The following is a 20,618-nucleotide window of genomic DNA, read 5'->3' on the forward strand; positions in this document are numbered from 1 at the left end:
TAAAAACAACAACAACTTTAATTTATGAAATGTAGTGCAGTAAAAAGTATGACATTTTGCTTTGGAATGTATAGTGAAGTAAAGTTTTCCGAAGAAAAACACTCTGATAAACTACAGATACTTTTTAAATTTACTTGAGTAAAGTAAAAATACTTCACTACTGTCCACCTCTGCATTGCATTATGTTTTGATCATCAAACTAAGCATTTAAATATCACCTTACCAAGACATATTATCTTGCATCTGCACCAAATTTCATATTTCTGCTAAGTCTCTGAATAAAATTAAGCCGTTTTTCCTCCATATTCTCACTAGACTAAATGAGCCATAGAAGCCTGATGGATCAAAATATAATACACATATGCAAACATTTTTTTTTTTAGATTTTAAAAAAAATATTTTGTCTAAAGGTTGAAGAAAATTTTATTTTTCAGCATATGTCAGGCTTTACAGGGGTAATATTCATTCCAGCAGCCTAGCTTCATAAATTTACATTGTAAGTGCATAAACATGTCTTCATCTTCATCGTTTTAGTCTTCATATGTGAATGACCTGATTTTTTATTTTGTTTTAAAAGGTACTAATTATTTATTTGTGTAAAAAACAATGATGGTAAATTTAGTGAGTGCACCTTTAAGGGGCCTTCATACATACCCTGCTGAAAAAAACCAATAGAACCCTGCCCAAAACACAATAGAAAATGTAATGGTTTTAATGGTTATAATGGGAATTGTATTGGTTTTAATGGAAACTATAATGGTGTCTACTGGTATGTGATGGATTCTATTGGTGGGATGTTAAATCCTATTGGAAAAATGCCCAAAACACACTACAAAAAGGAATTTTGTAATGGTTTTACTGGAAAAAGCTAATGGTTCATAATGGTATTTTAATGGAAACCACTGGAATTTCTGTGATGGTTTCTATTGGGCTTCTATTGTTTTGTTTTTTTTTAGCAGGGAATACAACCAGGCCTCATTACATTGTTTGAAAGTTATTTGGCTACATCTTTTAACTTTAACAAATTGACTTTAATAGCAAATCATTCGTTTACTGCAACTAACAAGCATTTTACACAAGTTAAACGTGATTATTCGGCATTTTGAATCGGCGCACGAGACTCTAATTTTTTTCCCGCTCAAACTAACGGAAGCTGCGCGCGCGCTCTGACAGGCGGACGGCGGGTTTCTGAGGTAAGACGCTTTTTATCTCACCACAAATTATATAAATCGACAAAATAGTTTTTTACATAGTATTTGTGCTCATTAGAGTACTTGGGTCACACTGTGTTAAGTTAGTTAATGTGTGAGACGCAGAAATTAGATGACCATCAGTCAGCGAGTCCTTGCCTCTTCCCTCAAATAACCATTTACTGTAAGTGAAAACGACACAATCAGACTAAATGTTGGACTTCATAAACGCTTAGGAGTTTATCGTCCATATGACAGCTTTAATTAAAGTCATATAGGAGAAGATTTGACTCTACAACAGCTCAGAAGTCAAAACAAATCCGCTGATCTGATGTGGAGCTCATCATTACTGCTATTTGAACGTGTTTGTCGATCTTTTATGAATGACAAAGAGGAGGAATCAGCAGTGAAATGCAGGAATATAGAGTTTAAAATGTTAATGAACAAAGGATAAAGTGTTTCACAAATCTAGAGAAAGCCATACATCGAATCTTTGTAGGACTTTACTGCCATCTTGTGTCATAACAGAAAATTTTTGTGAGCAGGAAACTTTTCTTTTCTGTTGTGAGGATGTTGTTTTAGTACAGAGTTTCCCAAACTGGCCTTCGTGAAGGAACTTCAGAGGGTTTGTAAGTTGATGAAAAGCTAATAATTGATTAAATTATGGTTTTCAAGCTTTTATGTGTTATAAACCCCCAAATATAATGGGCTAATCTTCGTGCAAGGGACCAATCCTATATAAAATTTAAAACCCATGTATGTCATTTCTTGTATAAAGCCCTAATTCATACTGTGGAAAACTTAATATTTTAAAAATATGTCAAAATATTATTAGGAAAATATCTAGGTTTCTATTAAGTAACATTATTACATTTGTTTCCCATTCATAGTACTGTACTGTTAGTCAAATGGTTATTTATTTATTTAAAGCATATTTAAATGTTATTATCTGAATCTACTTAATTTTATTTATTTATTGTAATCACATATTATGATTATTTAATTTTTACACTGTTTTTCTCTCACTTGTCACCTATTTGTAACTCAAATAAATATATAAGTTAAAAAAAAAAAAAAAAGAAGAAAAAATACTAGAAAAACAAAATGAGATAAATTTTAATAGCTTAATGGGTATACAAAGTATTAAAATAAATCCTAATGTCTTTTTGGAAGTGAGAAAACCTTATTTTTAATACCTTATATTTATGGATTAAGTAAGTAAAGGATAACGGCAAGTAAAAGGATTCAATTGCTTAGAAAATATAAATTTTCATATTGGTTTTCAAAAGTGACAAAACAAGTCAGACAAGACATTATGAAAATGAAGCTGGAAGTCTTTGAAATCCACAATAAACTGACAAAATAAAGTTTACCATGTTTAATTAGATTTTTTTAAGTGTAAAAGCATAGATTTCTTTATCATTTGTGTTATTACACAAAACTGAAAACTTAATTAATTAGGCATTATAAATGATTTTGTTTCATTTAGTTTTTTTTTTTGGTTCTTGGACCACCTGGTCTTGGTCTAGGTCTTGGTCTAATTCATTACAGGTTCAGTCCTCATGGGGTTTGAACCTACAACCTATCAGTTACCAGCTCAGGTCATTAACCACCAGGCCACCTGTTCAGATCACATATGGACCGCATCAGTCTGTCATTCACGTCCAGAGTTTATCTGCGCAGCTCTCTGACATCTTGACAGACCGACTCAACCTGCACCATAAAACAATAATTATTTACGTCTCTAAATAAAACACACAATCCCCATTGCCTATTATAGAAGAGCCGCTCAATGACTCCAGTAAACAGCTCTGGGAGAAACACTCTCTGTGTCATTGAGTTTACTGGAGACTCGTGTGTCTGGATTAGCTTGACTCACGGTCACATTCTCGGCTGGCAGAAAAACGAGTGTTATTGTAGAGCGCAGACTCATCGCATGTCAAGATGTTGTGTAGGTCGTAAACCGACTGTGATGCTCACGAACAGTAGAAACACATTCAGACGTCGATATTAGACGATTTGCATCATTGCTGTTTAGATATTGGGAAGATTTGGAGCTGTTTGGAAGGAGATGCATGACAGATTATTGCTCATAATTAAGGTTATTAATGTGAACAAATGCCTGACGGAAGTATAAACCTTGTATAATGTTATCATTGTTTTTTAATAGCCTTTTAGTGGCCTATAGATAGAATATATTTTATATTATAATAAAAATAATAATAATGGTCATTCACTTATATGATTATATATAAAAATTATTTCTGTATATTTTCATATGTATTTTATGTGTTTATACACATATGTATATATATATATATATATATATATATATATATATATAAAATTTGAAATAGCCTTTTGGTGGCTAATATTACTAATATTAGTAATAATTATTATTATTGTTATTATTACTATTATTTATATAATACTATATATAATATAGATATAGTTTTATGTATAATTTTATGTATGTTGTTGTATATACTTATAATTAAAATTATATACACACAAAATTATTCATAAATTATATAATTCATATATAATGCATTATTATTAGTATTATTTATTTGTGTAATTATATAATATTATATTTTAAGTATACTCACACACACACACACACACACACACACACACACACACACACACACACCTTGTAATTAATGTTTTCATTTTAAATGTATGAGTTTAGGATGCACTCTGGTGGCAAAGACATGTATTACAGATGACCAAAGCGCTCGCACACAATCCAACATTCATTTTGTATTCATTCTGGCCTTGAATTTTTTATTTTCATTTTTATTTTGTCAGTAGCCTTTCTGATGACATGATCATTTGACTCAAGGCACACCAGACAGACAGAAGGTAAAACAATATGTGTTGATGTTAATCATCTTAATGTAAACTAGAACTCCTGATATATGATCTGACGTTCCCCTCTTGTAACTCGCAGCAATGTGCAAACCCCAGTTAAATCTCTCGCTGTGAGCTGTGATAAAAAATAAGAAAAACTTCTTAAAACATCAGGTATAGGGCCTTACTGCTTTCTGGAGGCTGTGAACATTTATTTCATTATTTAGAGCCTCTTAGAATAACAGACTGATAGATTTAGCAGGCCCTCATCTCAAATGAATAATTTTGTCCAATTTACTGTTGCATATCAAATCTGAGCAATGAGTTTTACGTGAATGTTTTTTTTTTTTTTTACTCTCCTAAAAGTGATGATTCAGTTTCCACTTTTTCCACGGCAGCTGGATTTTGATTCATTGCTGGCTGCACAGGGAGTCTCTGCACTAACGAAAAAAATTACTTTTTACCATTAACAAATCAGATTTGACAAATCAGATCCGGGAGGAACTCAGGTGTTAAAGCTGAATTATCATTCAATGATCATTTTTGCAGCTGTATTTTCAGTGTAGAATTAGATCAATAGAATTAGTGTGTTGCAAGTAATAGTGTGTTCATACATTTTTGTATATGTGGATATATGCTAATATCACCCAAAGCCCCCTTTGCAATGGAAGATGCAGAGTTTGTGATGATACAAATATTTTTTTATACATAATATGTATTTTTAGTATTTAGTATAGTTATTTGAATTGTAATGTTATGTTACCTTCTTCATTTTTTATATACTTTTATATAGGTAGATCTAGCTATCTATCTACTAAATTAAAAAAAAAAAAAATATGTGTGTGTATATATGTGTATATTAGGGGTGTCAAAATTAATCGTTGCATCAATGCATTGCAATGCGGACGTGAATGATTCTGCATCGATGCAGTAATGGACCATAATCGATTATAGCCTATGACGTGATTCACATACGCGCTTGTCACCCGAGTATTAAAAATGCACTCTCTATTTTAAAATCTGAGCTTGGCTAGAGACAATCGCGGCAGGCTTCATTGCACAGAATATGCGCTGTGAGACACGTGCGCATTGCTTGTGCTTCCAACTCGCTGTTATTAGGGATGCACTGATGTATCGGCCGCTGAAAGAAGGCCAGTAGGTTAGACTAGTGCACTTGTGAGTGCGTTCTTTCACTGCATGATTCAGTATTAAAATGCATGAAGAATGATCAGAAAATTCAAGATATGGGGGCAGAAAATGTAGCCTATATATTTATATCATTTCATATAGTTAAACAATATCACACGAAGATCGAGCGCCGTTTTTTTGGTCCAAAAATCATCATGATTATGTGATTTTATAGCAGTTCAAAGAAGTTAATATTAAGAGACTTACGTTTTAGACACCATATTGCCTGTTTTTGCTCTATTTCACCAACAAAAATAACTCCAAACACAGCCACAACAATGTTTTGCTTCTCTGAGCAGCATGACAGAGTTTCTTTCCTGAATGAATCAACCTTTAAATGATTCGGTTCAGTCGCAATGACTCACACATTAACAGTGACTTGATGCCACCTACTGGTGGTTTTAATTTCACATTTAAAGTATTCTTTTTATTTTTAAAATAATTTCAGATATCAGTATTCAACATTTTATGTATCAAAACATTATTTATTCATTTGTAACTGCAGGATAAAGTATTCCATGTCCCTCAGAGCTGCATTAAACAGTGGGTAAATATATCTGTTCCACTTCAGACGCAGCTTCTGTGTTTCCTCTGCATTGCAAAGATGAATTTTGTTGATACTGATTTCATTTATTGGTAACAGCCCAAATGTCTTATTATACTAATTGACTGAATAAATGTAAGAATTTGACTTAAAAGGTGATGCACACTTTTAGAAAAAAGGCTTTATAAAGGTAAAAATCAATTTAAACTTAAGTTAAATTAAAATTTATTTCTATCACTGCTCTGAACTGACCACCACACAGAATGTGAAAAATATCAAAAACAATTTTTTTTCCTTCCGTTTTTAAGCCCTGCTTTATGCAACTGACCAATATCGGTATCGGTATCGGAATCGGAATCGGAATCGGCATCGGCCAGTAGTTGTTTGTTAAAATTGGTATCGGCCAAAAAAAATCCTATGCAAGGTGCATCCCTAGCTGTTATTTTAGTCTTTTACTTTAGATATGCTTTCATTTCTGCCGTTTGGAATGCAGTACGTATTAGATGCACTAAACTCAAGTACTGACGGACTTCCATGTGCTCTTTGTGTTTGTTTGTCAATCGCGGCTGCGGTTAAATGCACTGCACTACTATTATGATACGAAATTGATGTAAACACTCAGTTTTCAGAACAGGACAAAGCATCTGATATGTGGAAATAGATCTGTGCGTTAGTGTGAATGCAGTCTATTAAAGCTGCCAGTGTCTATGATCTCATCAGTAATAATCAAATGGCAATAATGCTGAGGAATCTGTAAACTTGCGATACTTAAAGCACTCCCAGATACTGAAAGTGTTTTTTGTTCATCACTTGTAATCGTCTTTTTCCCGTTTATTACTTTATATTTGCTTGTATGTTTTGAAGCTATATTTACTTTTAATTCTTAACAATGATTAATTAATGATATATGAATGAATGAATTAACATAATTATTTTAAAGAGTAGCCTGCTTATATAATTTAATAAAAATGCACAAAATTAATTTGATATAATCGTTATTTTCAAATTGAATTGTTATCATTATCGAATCATTATCGACATGATAATCGTAGTCGAATTGAATCGTGAAACCAGTGCCGATTCACACCCCTAGTGTATATATGTGTGTGTGTGTGTGTGTGTGTATATATATATATATATATATATATATAAGGAATTAAAAGTATATTCAAATAAAATATACAACTTGAATATATAAATATAATATATACTAATATTTAATAATATTTTAAGTGTATTTGTAATTGTATATTTGTATAGAATTATATATACAAACATAAAATTATATATAAAATAAAAATATAAAGTACAAAATACAATTCTAAGTATGAAATATAAGTTATATAATAATAATAATAATAATTTTGTATTATTTCCATTGATTGTAATGCAGTGTAATAATAATATTTAATATATATGTAATTATATGCATTTGTGTGTGTATATATATATAAATGTATATCTATATATGTGAAGTAATATATATTATATTTATTATTATTATTATTATTATTATTCATTTATAGAATATTGTTTCAATGTAACACACACACACACACACACACACACACAAATATCAATTAAAAATATTAAATATCATTAATAATAATAATTTATATAATAATAATTAATGTTCATATATAAGTGTATACATGCACACACAATTTTCTGATAAAAATATAATTTAAAAATAAGTCACCTTCTATTGTGCTAATAACAGACTTTCTAGAACTAATTTGTTGACATTTCACACTTTATTGCATCTAATTAATGTGTGTTACGAGGATAAAGACACCGTGATTAACTGTGATTGCTATACTATGACAAGAAATGACAGACTTAACGCTGTAATTAAGCGAACAGTTATTTCTGTGTTCCCCGTAGTTTCTTTTCCAGTACAAAACGCCTTTGAGCAGCTGGCAGGAATTTAACTGACCGTGGTTTTTCTTTTAAACCTATAGTGAATTATGGCGTTCATGTGACTCTGAAATTGCTACCTTGAGGATGTTTCCCGCTTTGACTTATGTGAGTGTGATTGAGTTTAAGTCGAGCCAGTCGCCTTGTGTGGCATCGCTAGCATATGGTGTTAATGGGGCTTATTTACTTATGAAAGTAACTGCAGGGTGCCAGGCTATATGTTTCTCCATTAAATTGTCATGAGCTATTAATCACAAACACAGGGTGGATGTTTGAGGGAAAGTCTTAGGCCTTCTTAGCTTCTAGCTACCTGAATAATAACATATCTGGTTTAATGGCACAGACATTTGATGGAAACGTCGACCCCTTGAGTATTTCTGACCACCATAATATTGAATGCATCGGCCAAGGACTCATATTCAGTGTTTGTGTACTTGTGAAAATATGTTTCTGGCTTCACGCCATCCTTGTTAATGGTTTGTTGTCCATTTGAAAGAGGATCCGGTGACCTGGATGCGGTCGCAGCATTAATTGCTCACCCTGAGTGTGATGGTGCAATTCAGTTTACTCTGTTAATGAATGAAGTAATCAAAGAACAGTGTAGCGTGTGCGTTGTGGGGAATTTCCCGATAGCAGCATGACTGTGGTGGATGATGGGCGTCTGGCGGAGGCTGCTGAAACGAGACACCCTCGACTATGCTCACCCGCGCGTTTTATTACAGCTCATTAAGACTGTGAATAACTCACTACCACAATTCCGTTAGCGAAGAGTGGGCACCCTTGAGAAGTTCGCACGCACACACACACACACACACACTTCATTCGGTTTATCTCTGCTCTTTAACAAATCTACTGTAACTAATCGCACAAGACGGATCAAAGGATAATGAAAACATTTTCGGGTCACATTTCACCCAAAAATCTAAAGAAAAAAAAACAAAACAAAAAAAACATTTTTCCTTTCTTTTATTTTTGCATCACAGCAATTAGTTTTTGGGGAGAAAATGTGCTTAATTGTTAATGAATATCCTGAAATTATACTTTATATTCTTTATGCAATTAATTCTTGCAAATAATTCTTTATTCTTTCCTTTATTATTATTATTATTATTATTATTAATGTTTATTTTGCATTACAGCAATTAGTTTTTGGAGAGAAAGTGTGCTTTTGTCAATAAATATCTTTATAAAAATCCTATAATTATACTTTTTTGCAAACTTTATGCAATTAATTCTTGTAAATAATTATTTCTTTCTGTTATTTGCTTGTTATTATTGAGTATTATGATTATTATTATTATTACTGTTTATTATTATATCATTTATTTTGCATTACAGCAATAAGAATTTGGGGAGAATCTGTGCTTAATTGTCAACAAATATATTAATAAATATTCTAAAATTATACTTTGTTCAATTTATACAATTAATTCTTTCTTTTTTGCTTGATTTCTTTATTATTGTTATTTTTATTATGCACCTTTTATGATTCTTTTTTGAATTACTTTTATGTAAGCACTTTGATTTGCCACTGTGTATAAAAAATGTGCTATATAAATAAACCGTGCCTTCATTTTTTGAAATATGGTCTGAATACAGTTTCCGTTGCTATATTACAGTCTCTGCGTCTGAGATGATCCACGTGAGTTTTCTGCTGCTGGAACGGTGGAACATTGCCCCTGAGTAGTTAAACGGTCTGCTGCTCAGGTGGGTTCAGGAGCAGAGAGGAAACCATCGCTGTATGTTTGCAGCTTTCTTCACTCTCTAAATCTCCCTCTCTCTCTCTTTTCAGGACTGAACTGTGATTGCCATTAAGGTAAGAAGGTTTTTTTCCCCTCCTCTTCTGCTTTTCTGGTGAGTGGTGTTAACATCATGGAGACTTTGGCCACCACACACCGTTATTTCCATGCTGGACCTGAAACCTGATACTTTTGTTTCTGGAAAAGTGACCCTCATCATTTCTGCTAGACTTGCGGCTCTAGCATATATAATAAAAGCGAGGATTTTGGGTGCATGCATGAAAAACACTTTATTTGCTTCTTTAGTTTTTATCATTTGGCCAAAAACAAGTATGCCATATTGAAATATACTTTTGTTTAGAGGAGGAAATCCATCGGCACATATTCTTGATTTAACTTTTTTAACTATATTTTATTTAGAACCAATAAGTAATCGGTAAGCACATATTTCTAATTTAACATTTTTTAAATCATTTTATTTTTTAGCATGTTTAAGTTTATATTTCAGCATTTTTAATAAAAAAATCTAATCATTATTTATTGCAAAAATTTAATTTTATTAATCTTTAAATCTGTTATAGTAACAACCAAAAAGTAATCTGTAGGCACGTATTTCTAATTTATCTAGCGTGTTTAAATGAATATTTCAGCATTTTTAATTAAAATTCTTTTTTTTTCATATTTAACTACATTATATGAGCAACCAGAAAGTATGTGCATATTTCTAACATGTTTAAGGTAATATTTCAGCAATTTTAAAAATTAATATATTAACAGTTGTAAAAATACTTTTTTGCATTTTTATCTTTAACTACACTTTATATGTACAACCAAAATAAATCAGTAGGCACATATTTCTAATATAACATATTTTTTAATCGTGTTTGTTCATATTTCAACATGTTCAATTTAAGTCATAATATTATTACAGAAAATGCATGTTTTATCTTTAACTACTTGTTATATGAACAACCAAAAATAAATCTGTATGCACATATTTCTAATTTAACATATTTTTAGCATGTTTAAGCTAAAATAGTAACATTTTTAATTCAAATGAAAATATAATTTATTTAAAAAAAATTTAATTTGTAACTACGTTATATGAGCAACCAGAATAAGTAATGATACTGATTTAGCTTTCATGATCTATAAGTGCTTTCTCATTTGGAAGAACTGTTTTGACAATGCAGAAAATAATAATTATAATTCACTAAGTGAGTGAGATGTTGAAGAATTAACGCACTCTCACTGATTCAGTGAGTTGATTTATTTGAATAATCTGACTAATTCAAACAGATGAGGGTTATGAGATTTTCTTTGCTATCATTACAGCTATTCACACGTTCAAGTTAATTGTCGGCAGCAGCTGTAGTGTGTTTGCATGACCACTAAGAGCAGCTTTTCTCACCCTCTGACAGAGATCTCTCTAGCGGCCCACAAGGGAACCAGCATTTCATTTACAGCCAGTCAAACAAACTGCATATGATTCTGCTTTAAAACCATTATGTTCTCCTGAAAGCTTCCTTCCTAGGTGAAGCTATATATTTGGAGTAGATTGAACTTATCGGTCCCTGCTGTCATATGAAATACTGAGAGAAGAAGATTATATAGTAATGTATTATCTAAGAATATTTAATAGTTAATAATAATGCATATTTTATATATATATTCAGTGGGGCCTCATAATCTGAGACCACAATGAAAATCTGGGATTTAAAATATTATTTAAACCTGGAAATAAAAAGAGATTATTATAAAATATTAAAACAAATAAACTTTATGGTGTGAAGTTAATACGAATATTTTACAGTTTCTGCAGTATTTCTAGATGCAGAAATTAGTCTCATTTCCTTCCTCCGGCAAAAACAGAAAATATAAAAATAAAGTCTAGTAGTAAAATAACAAAAATAAACAAAAACTAATTAATTAATAAAATATATATATATATATACACAGTATAATTATAAAAAATACAAAAATAATTTTGTTTTGACTTTTCAAATATTTTTTTAAAATTTTTATTTTTATTATTTAGAATTAAAATATTATTTAAATTTTTTGTGTGGAAATAATGCAGTAGAAATGTGTTGCCCAAAAAAAAAAAAGTTAAAATATTGATAAATTTTTGCCTTCATAAGGACAGGACGGTAATTTAGACTGGATGCGAAATGGAAGCGGGGGGGTGGACGGGATTGGGAAAGGTCCACAAGCTGGGATTTGAACTTGGGACGCCCAGAGCACAACAGCGCTATATGTCGACACACTGCCCATAACACTATTGGCGCGGACAGCAAAGACATTTATAATGTTACAAAAGATGCTGTTCTTTTGAACATTCTGTTCATCAAAGAATCCTGAAAAATAAAGTGTATTACAGTTAATCAGAAATGTTTCTTGAGCAAATCAGCATATTAGAATGATTTCTGAAGGATCATGTGACACTGAAGACTGCAGTAATGATGCTGAAAATTCAGCTTTGATCACAGCAATAAATTACATTTTAAAATATATTAATTAAATGGAAATCAGTTATTTTAAATTGTAATTTAATTGTAACAATTTGTCAAATAAATGCAGCCTTGGTGAGCAAAAGAAACTCAAAAACATCTTCTCAAAAACATTCTGACATCTGTCAGAATAGCATGTTTCTCCCTGTGGAACAGTGCTGTCTGAGAAAACATAGAGTTTATATTTGTTTGTCCATCAGCGGACATGATAAAGCATCAAGATTTAAACAGATGATTGAAACAGCAGGCCGCTGGCAGCTGTACGTTGTTGTCCTAGACTCTCATTACCTCTTAAATTTTGTTATTTTCCAGGCAAGACAAACTATCGGCCTGTTATGCACTTCACCATAGCCTTCCCTCCAAAAGAAAGAAAAAAACGAACCCAAACACAAAACAAAGGCCCCGTTTTGGCAGCCTAATGGTTTATAATTGTGTGTTTAATGGTGGGGGGGAGATGCGCGCCGCTACTTGCGATGTGACGAGCTCGTATTGAGCTTGTGAGAAAGGAAGCACCAGGAATATCAATACATCCTCTGCGTAGATTTCCAGCAGAGTGTGACGTGCGTGTGGGGAAACGAGCTGCGCGGAGGATACTTTCCTTATTATGGATTTGACATGAACTTGGCCCCCAGCCCTGGGGAATGTGATGAATGCATTATTTGATCTTCCTGTCTTTGTTTACCTCTCTGAGGCGTCAGTGAGCGGCCATTCTGCAGCAACTCACAACACGCCGTTAGTGCACGTCATTAGATTTTTTAATAAACAGTAATCACTTCCGGCCCTTTTGATGGACTGCAGAAATGGTAAACTGCGACAATTATTTTTGGCTAAACAAAGGGGCTGAATTCCTGGCGTGTAAAGCAGAAGAGTTTATGAGTTTATGAGCTCAAGGCAACGACGCTGGGGAGCGTTTTAGACGCTGACTGATGCGAACCTTGACATCTTATCTGTGAATGAGCAATTACCAAGTAAAAGCATGTCTGCCTGACAAACTTAAAATACACTGAGCATAAAAGGGTTCAGATAAATTTATAAACAGGGTCAAAACAGTGCAGCCTACTTAGCATTTCTGGGAATGATTTCACATATTTTGCATCAGTGCAGGATTGTTATCCTTAACTAAAACTAAAACCGTAAAAAAATATTTCGTTACTTGACATAAAAAATTCTACTAGCTGCCAAGGCAACATTTTCCTTTAAAGTTGAAATACTACAATAAACTAAAACAAATAAATAAAAATGAGTAAATACTATATAGACATTTAAAAAAAATCTAAAACAAATAAAAACGACAAAAACACACAGAAAGAAATACAAAAACTTTAAAAGTGAAAACAAAATATAAAAATAAAGTCTAGTACTAAAATAAACAAAACTAAAGGTAAATTAATAAATATTTTATAGATATTTAAAAAAACGTAAATTACAAAAACTTCCACTAAAATTACAGTGAAAACAGAAAATATAAAATAAAATCTAGTACTAAAATAAAAAATAAACAAAAACTAATAAAAATTAATAAATATTATATAGACAATAAAAATCTAATAAAAACTACAAACAAATAAACACACAAAAAACTAATAAAAATGACAAAAACACATTACTAAACCATCAAATTACTAAAACTTTAACTAAAATTAAATTAAGTAAAAAAAGAAAATATAATAATAAAATCTAGTGCTAAAATAACTAAAACTAATAAATAAAATGAAATACCATATAAAAATATATAAAAAACAAAAAACAGTAAAAATTGCAAAAACAACAAAACTACTAAAACTAAGTAAAATTAAAGTGAAAACTGAAAATGTACCAATAAAATCTAATATTGAATATTAACAAGAACTATTACACTACAAACATGCATTTGTGTAAAGAGCTTATTGGTATCCATTTCAGTTAAGATACTTCTTTAGAAGTAAACTGCCGATATAGACAGCTGAGCAGTTCACTAGGTTTTAGAACGGAGCGATCTGCTTCACCAATGTCAGTTTTATACATTCAACTCAGTGACATAAAAATGCCTCATAAATGTACTTTTTTTTTTTTTTTCTTGTTTAGGGTCATTGTGATTCTCAGGAAAGGCCCCTGATCTGCTGTTGTCAGGCCAAGAGGAGTGTTTCCTCGCTGTGATCCAGGGAGCTGTTGAGCTTCACTTGAGCTCAATGCTTCAAAACATAAATGTTAGAGCTGCTTCCTTAATGTGCTGTGCAGTGGAAGTCTCTCGCTCACGGCCTCTGTGACCTGCAGCTCCTGAACCTCAGCTGCCACTGAGAGCTTTAACCCACGTTCTTACAGACCGGAAGCGCTACAGGAACACACGGCATGTTTTTACTGAATGCAGTGGGAATATTTCAACTACTGTGCTGATAATGTTACGCAATCCGCCTGAAACACAGCACAGAGTGTGAGTACCACGTTCAGATATTGCGTAATCTGTTAAAGTCAACAAAAAATGGCATTCGCAATCCATTTTACTTTGGTAATGTGGAGCATTTCTGTTAAACAGGATGTGCAACAAGAAAAAAAATTTGGTCAGGACTTGATGTTTGTCATCAGGGATTGATTGGATGGTAAAATAGGGGTGAGGCTGAAAATAAAAGGGCTTAATGATGTCATCAGGAAAGGAAGATCGCTTCAGAGCTAAAATATTTGGGCCTAAATTTAAGATTCATGTATTTGAATTGCAGATAAAATCCATCTGTTTGGATCACATAGTTTTAACGTAACTAATAAACTTAATGTGATGCATATTTGTCAGACATACTGTAAATGAAACAGCTTCATTTCTGTAATAGTCCTAATAAACTGAATGTATTTTAAATGCACAGTAACCAGGTTTATATATTTATCATCAATAAATCCAATTTGTCAATCTCATTCATTTTAACTAAGTGAATATTGCTTGTTTTACAGCAAGCCATTTTTTTTAACAATGTTCTTACTTTTTAACTGAATAAAAGTAATTGTTTTCACAATAAACAGATTTATACTGAATCAAAGCAAATTAAATAAACTAATTTCTTTTTAAATAAAATAGATGCATATAATCGATAAATTGTTGCTAGATATATATATATATATATATATATATATATATATATATATAAAATAAAAAACAATTCCATAAGCATTTTAATTCATTTAAAAAAAGTTAATATAGTTAATAATAAACAGTCATGTTTTTTAAGTCTTATCTCTTTCTTACCCGTTTTATTTACGAATCCAAATGGATGGAAATCTTACATGCAATTTAAATTCAAATATATAAATCTTACATTTATACTGTAACATTTTTTGTTGAGTGCAGCATTATTGCATTTTGATTATACTGCACGTTATTCCAAAGAAAAAAAGGTTTTGCACTAATGAATCATACAAAATCTAAAACAGGAACATGCATTAGGAAAGTAAAACAGTCCATTTTGATTTTGACTTTAATGCGAATAAAAACATTTCGAACCTCTAAGCGGTATCCCAAAGCGAGGATAAGCGAGTCTGTTTTGGGACGTTATGGATGTGTTGCATTGTTGCGTTTGATGGGATTTTGGATGGAGTGCTCTGGTGATTGGTGGGATCTCATATATTTCACAAATATCCCAGCGTGACATAAATGCGAGGAGAAATGCACGATGCACATCTGGAGAAGCTCGCAGCCGTGAGATCGAGTCTCTAACGCAGGTGCATGCGGCTGCGTGTGAGCTATTAATGGGTAATTTCGGGGTAACAAAATAATAAGATGAAAAATTGAAAAGGTTTTGGCTCTTTCCACTCGCGAGACATGTGCTGGATGAAATATGCAGACTTTCCCCTGTCAGCTTTTACTTGATGGAAATGTGCTCGCTTCCTCCCGGTGCACCTCGTCCCTGCGGACGGCGCTCGGATTTCATTTCCTTGTCATGAAGGGGCCCTCGGCGTGCAGTTTTGGCCATCGCTTGCGAGCTTTTCTGATGTCCTGATGCGGTTTCCTCCTCCCCTGTATGTGACAGCGCTGTCGACCACGTGGCCTCTTTACTCGTCTTCATAAATCACTCAAAACCGGAGGCCCACCCTTGGTCTGCAGTGCCAGCGTGGACAAAAGCTCTCTGTAGAAATAAGAAGCAAAATCACAAGCGTCCAATGCTGCCCTAAAGGCTCACGCCACTCCGCCACACGCTGCCGCTTCGCCTCAAACACCAGCTTTGCGCAAAACCGCTGGAATCGCATCCAAGTTTTATTGCATGTTCCTTTAGCCCAGAGGACAAACTGTCAACGAATCAGACATTTGACATGAAACAAGATAATCACACATTCTGGTCAACAGGCCATTCGAGTAAAATGGAAAAACGAGTCGTAATACTCTTACCATTCCAGCAGTTTCTTGGAAGCGTAGTAAATTTCTTCTATTTTTTGTCTCAAGCTCTCTCGCCCTCTCTCTCTCTCTCTCTCTCTTGCTCCCCGGTGATCCATTATTTGACAGTGAATTTGGGCCTGGATTTGAGTGGCCTCACATGCCTCTTCAGCCATTTGTCCCCTTGCAGGGATTCTTGGGACAGGATGCTGGAAGTTTCTGGACACTACGCTCATGTTAGGTACGGCTTATACCCACACAACAGGCTCGATTCATCACTCTAGAGGCCAAATTTGAGAAAAGGTGTGGTTAAAAAAATAAAACACACCTCTGTGCAACTATTTATGCTTTTAGCAAAGGGTTAGTTTACATAAAATCACAAAAATTATAGAGAATTCTGCCATCATTTACTCTCATAAAAAGAAAAGCAATGTATTAGGGAAAAAATGTATGTATAGAAATATATATATATATATATATTAGTGCTGTCAAACGATTAATCATGATTAATCGCATCCAAAATAAAAGTTTTTGTTTACATAATATATGTATGTGTGCGCTGTATATTTATTATATATGCAGTAGTCAACATTTGAAGTGGATCAAAACCTTTCATCAAAGTTGTCCTATAACTTTAAACCAAAATGCGTTCTTGTCTTAGGACAACTTTGATTAACTGGTTTGATCCACTTCATATGTTGACTACTGTATTTAAATTAGGGGGTGTCCACGTGTTAACGCATGTGATTAATCTAAAAATTTTAACGCATTAATATTTTTTTACCGCAAATTAATCTACTTTTATATTCTACGGCTACTTTTATAATGTACCACGGCCGCCCAAGTTGTATATAGACAAATAAAAATGAAAATAGATCCTTTTACTAATGTGTATTATACTTGAAATGTATCCCTGGCAACTTAAGAACGGAGAGGCGGTTGTATCATCACAAACAACGTGAGTTTCAGCAGAACATACATGTTAAGGCTTTTAAACAGCATAAATAAACATGACAACAGCCACTATAGATTATATAAGATAATAAACACACAATGTTACGGGTTGTGGTTGTGGCATAAAATAAAATGAATATAAATGAAAGGCAGGAGAACGAAACGACTTCAACGCACTTTTCCCATTTATTAAACATCAAGAACGGACAAACAAACAGGGAGAACTGAGGACTTATAAAGGAACAGGAACAAAAGAGCAAACAACGTAATTCAACTCAGGTGGGGACAATGACAGATAATTAATTAACAAGGAACGGAACTAAACCAAATAAGGACAGATGGGAACTCAGACAGGCAGACACGTGACAGTACCTCCCCCTCCCTGTACCACCTGGGGCGCCCTGGACGCCGGTGCAGGACAGGGATACAGAGGAGGCATCCAGGGCGGAACAGGAGATTCTTAGAGGCCATGGTGGGTCAGGAGGCTCGGAAGGCCATGGCGGAGCAGGGAGCTTGAGGAGGCCAGGGTGGAGCAGAGAGCTTGGGCGCCCAGGACGGAGCAGGAGGCTTGGACGACCATGGCGGATCCGGGAGTTTGGGCGCCCAAGATGGAGCAGAATTCACCGGGGAATAGCCCCCAATTTTAAAGGTGAATTCAGGTTTTTTTTGTCTTTGCGTGGAACTTTGGGGGGCGCTCTGGCAGCGCGAAGCTGGACGGAACCAGCGGAGACTCTTGAGGGCGCTCTGGCAGCATGGACACTAGGGGGCGCTCGGGCAGAGCGGATTCTTGGCGGCGCTCTGGCAGCGCGGAGCTGGGCGGAACTAGCGGAGGCTCTTGAGGGCGCTCCGGAAGCGTGGACACCTGGGGGCGCTCTGGCAGCGCGGAGCTGGACGGAACCAGCGGAGACTCTTGGGGGGCGCTCTGGAAGCGCGGACTCTTGGGGGCGCTCGGGCAGCGCGGACTCTCGGGGGCGCTCGGGCAGCGCGGAGGTAGGGAGGCGCATTCGTGGCGCAGGCACTGGGTGGTGCTCTGGAAGCGCGGAGCTGGACGGAACCAGCGGAGGCACAGGCAAGCTGGATGGGAACAGCGGAGGCACAGGAGGGCTGGACAGGACCAGCGGAGGCACAGGAGGGCTCGGGCTCGGACGCTTCCCAGACACCGAAAGATAGCTTCCCTCCAGCACAATCCTGTGGTGTCTGGGAGGTCCACGGGACGGTGGAGATTTGCTCCGAGCCGGAACAATTCAATGATGGTGGCGTTATCCCACGTCGTTGCCGCGGCGAGCTCGCAGAACTCCCAGGAGTAGTCAAAAAAGGGAAGATTCCGGAGGGCAAGGGCGGCAAAACATTCTACGAAATCCATTTCTTGTTAGGTCCGTTCTTCTGTTACGGGTTGTGGTTGTGGCATAAAATAAAATTAATATAAATGAAAGGCAGGAGAACGAAACGGCTTCAACGCACTTTTCCCATTTATTAAACATCAAGAATGGACAAACAAACAGGGAGAACTGAGGACTTATAAAGGAACAGGAACAAAAGAGCAAACAACGTAATTCAACTCAGGTGGGGACAATGACAGATAATTAATTAACAAGGAACGGAACTAAAGCAAATAAGGACAGACGGGAACTCAGACAGGCAGACACGTGACACACGATTACGATAGGATATTTGGAGGATGCCGGGCCGTTCAAGTCCCGCCAAAGGCCGAGGAAGAAGACGAAGAGCCGCCACTCAGAAGAAGCCCCTCGTAACCGGACCAGAGCGGGAGCGCGTGCGGCCACCGGACTCCGCCCTTTCCCTGGACCCTTCCTCCTGGAACACTGCCCTCCTTCACGAGCCCCGCAGCACAACGAGGACACCAGATTCACCAGGTTCTTTTGGACACTTTTTTCCCCCTTGGACACTTTATTTTATTGATTTTGTTTAATAAAAGCCTCTCCAAGGCCTGACGCCACACCCACTGTGTCTGTCGTTGGCTCCTCCCGTCACAATATATATATATATATATATATATAATATTAGGGGTGTAACGGTACACAAATATGACGGTTCAGTACATACCTCGGTTTTAACGTCACGGTTCGGTATGATTTCGGTACAGCAGGGGGAAAAACTAAACTTTTTTTTTTTTTAAATAAACAGTGGTTTACTGAACAAGTTGCTCTTTCTTTAAGTACATTCATTTATAGATTAAATTTTCTTAGTGATAAAAATCGACCTCAGCTTATGCTTAAAACTATAGGGAGCCCTTTTACATTACAATTAGGCCTAACAACTTAACCCAAAGTTAAATTTAATTTCTATTTATTTTTAAACAGATGATCAACACTCAACTTAAAAAAAAAAATTGTATGCAAACATGTAAATTGCACATAATGCAGTTTTTAAATTAATTTAAATAATACAATTTCTAGGCTATTTGTTACAATATATTCAATTACACACTGGCTGTCATAGCATGTTTCATAACAGATTAATTTAAACATATATTAAATAATTAAGACTAACAGGTTTAGTAAAATATAATGAGTATAGAGTGTAATATTTTGCGAAATGCTCCTCTCTAGACTTCTCTAGTGAACTAACGAGCTGTGGACACTGATGACTTGCTGAGGTAAATGAAATGCTACGTGACATTTTATTTCCACGCTGTTTTGTTGATGTCTTTTCGCGGTTGAAACACTGATTGAGTGATTACATGAGGCATGAGACGTTCATTCATGTTTATTCGCGTTAAAACTAGTAGTAAAGCGGAAGCAATGATCGCGTTCACTCGCGCTCCACTCTGCACGAGTCTGCGGCGCGTCACGGCTCAGACACGAGAACCAGAGCTGATCGCGGCCGCTCGAGTCAATGCTTGTGTTTATACCAGCACATTTCTGAAGCGTCCCAGGAGCGGCTCACCAAGGCGTTTATACAGCGATCTGTCATGCCACATCAGAGACTGTCAAAACACCATTATTATTTGAATTTCCTGAAAAAATAAAATAAAATAAAATACTGTATTTGTTCGGGACACATGCGTACTGAACCGAAAGACCGAGACGGTTCGGTACGAATACGTGTACCGTTACACCCCTAAAATATATACAGGTGCATCTCAATAAATTAAAATGTCGTGGAAAAGTTAATTTATTTCAGCAATTCAACTCAAATTGTGAAACTCGTGTATTAAATAAATTCAGTGCACACAGACTAAAGTAGTCTTTGGTTCTTTTAATTGTGATGATTTTGGCTCACATTTAACAAAAACCCACCAATTCACTCTCAACAAATTAGAATACTTCAGAAGACCAATAAAAAAAACATTTTTAGTGAATTGTTGGCTTTCTGAAAAGTATGTTCATTTACTGTATATGTGCTCAGTACTTGGTAGGGGCTCCTTTT

At 34.8% G+C, this 20,618-nt stretch overlaps 1 long non-coding RNA gene across 2 annotated transcripts; it reads left to right on the forward strand.

Annotated features, from left to right (window-relative positions):
- The first annotated feature begins 1,212 nt into the window (after window positions 1-1,212).
- Window positions 1,213-19,358, forward strand: LOC131526752 (uncharacterized). Of its 2 annotated transcripts, XR_009267526.1 has the most exons (6): window positions 1,213-1,819; window positions 9,312-9,399; window positions 9,485-9,508; window positions 14,006-14,351; window positions 16,404-16,515; window positions 18,906-19,358. It is a non-coding gene; the product is annotated as an uncharacterized LOC131526752 (long non-coding RNA). The 2 variants fall into 2 exon arrangements; XR_009267525.1 differs by lacking the exons at window positions 16,404-16,515; window positions 18,906-19,358 and having other exon boundaries at window positions 14,006-14,941.
- The last annotated feature ends 1,260 nt before the right edge of the window (window positions 19,359-20,618 follow it).

The sequence above is a fragment of the Onychostoma macrolepis genome, chromosome 20, assembly GCF_012432095.1.
Source record: "Onychostoma macrolepis isolate SWU-2019 chromosome 20, ASM1243209v1, whole genome shotgun sequence".
Classification (NCBI taxonomy): domain Eukaryota; kingdom Metazoa; phylum Chordata; class Actinopteri; order Cypriniformes; family Cyprinidae; genus Onychostoma; species Onychostoma macrolepis.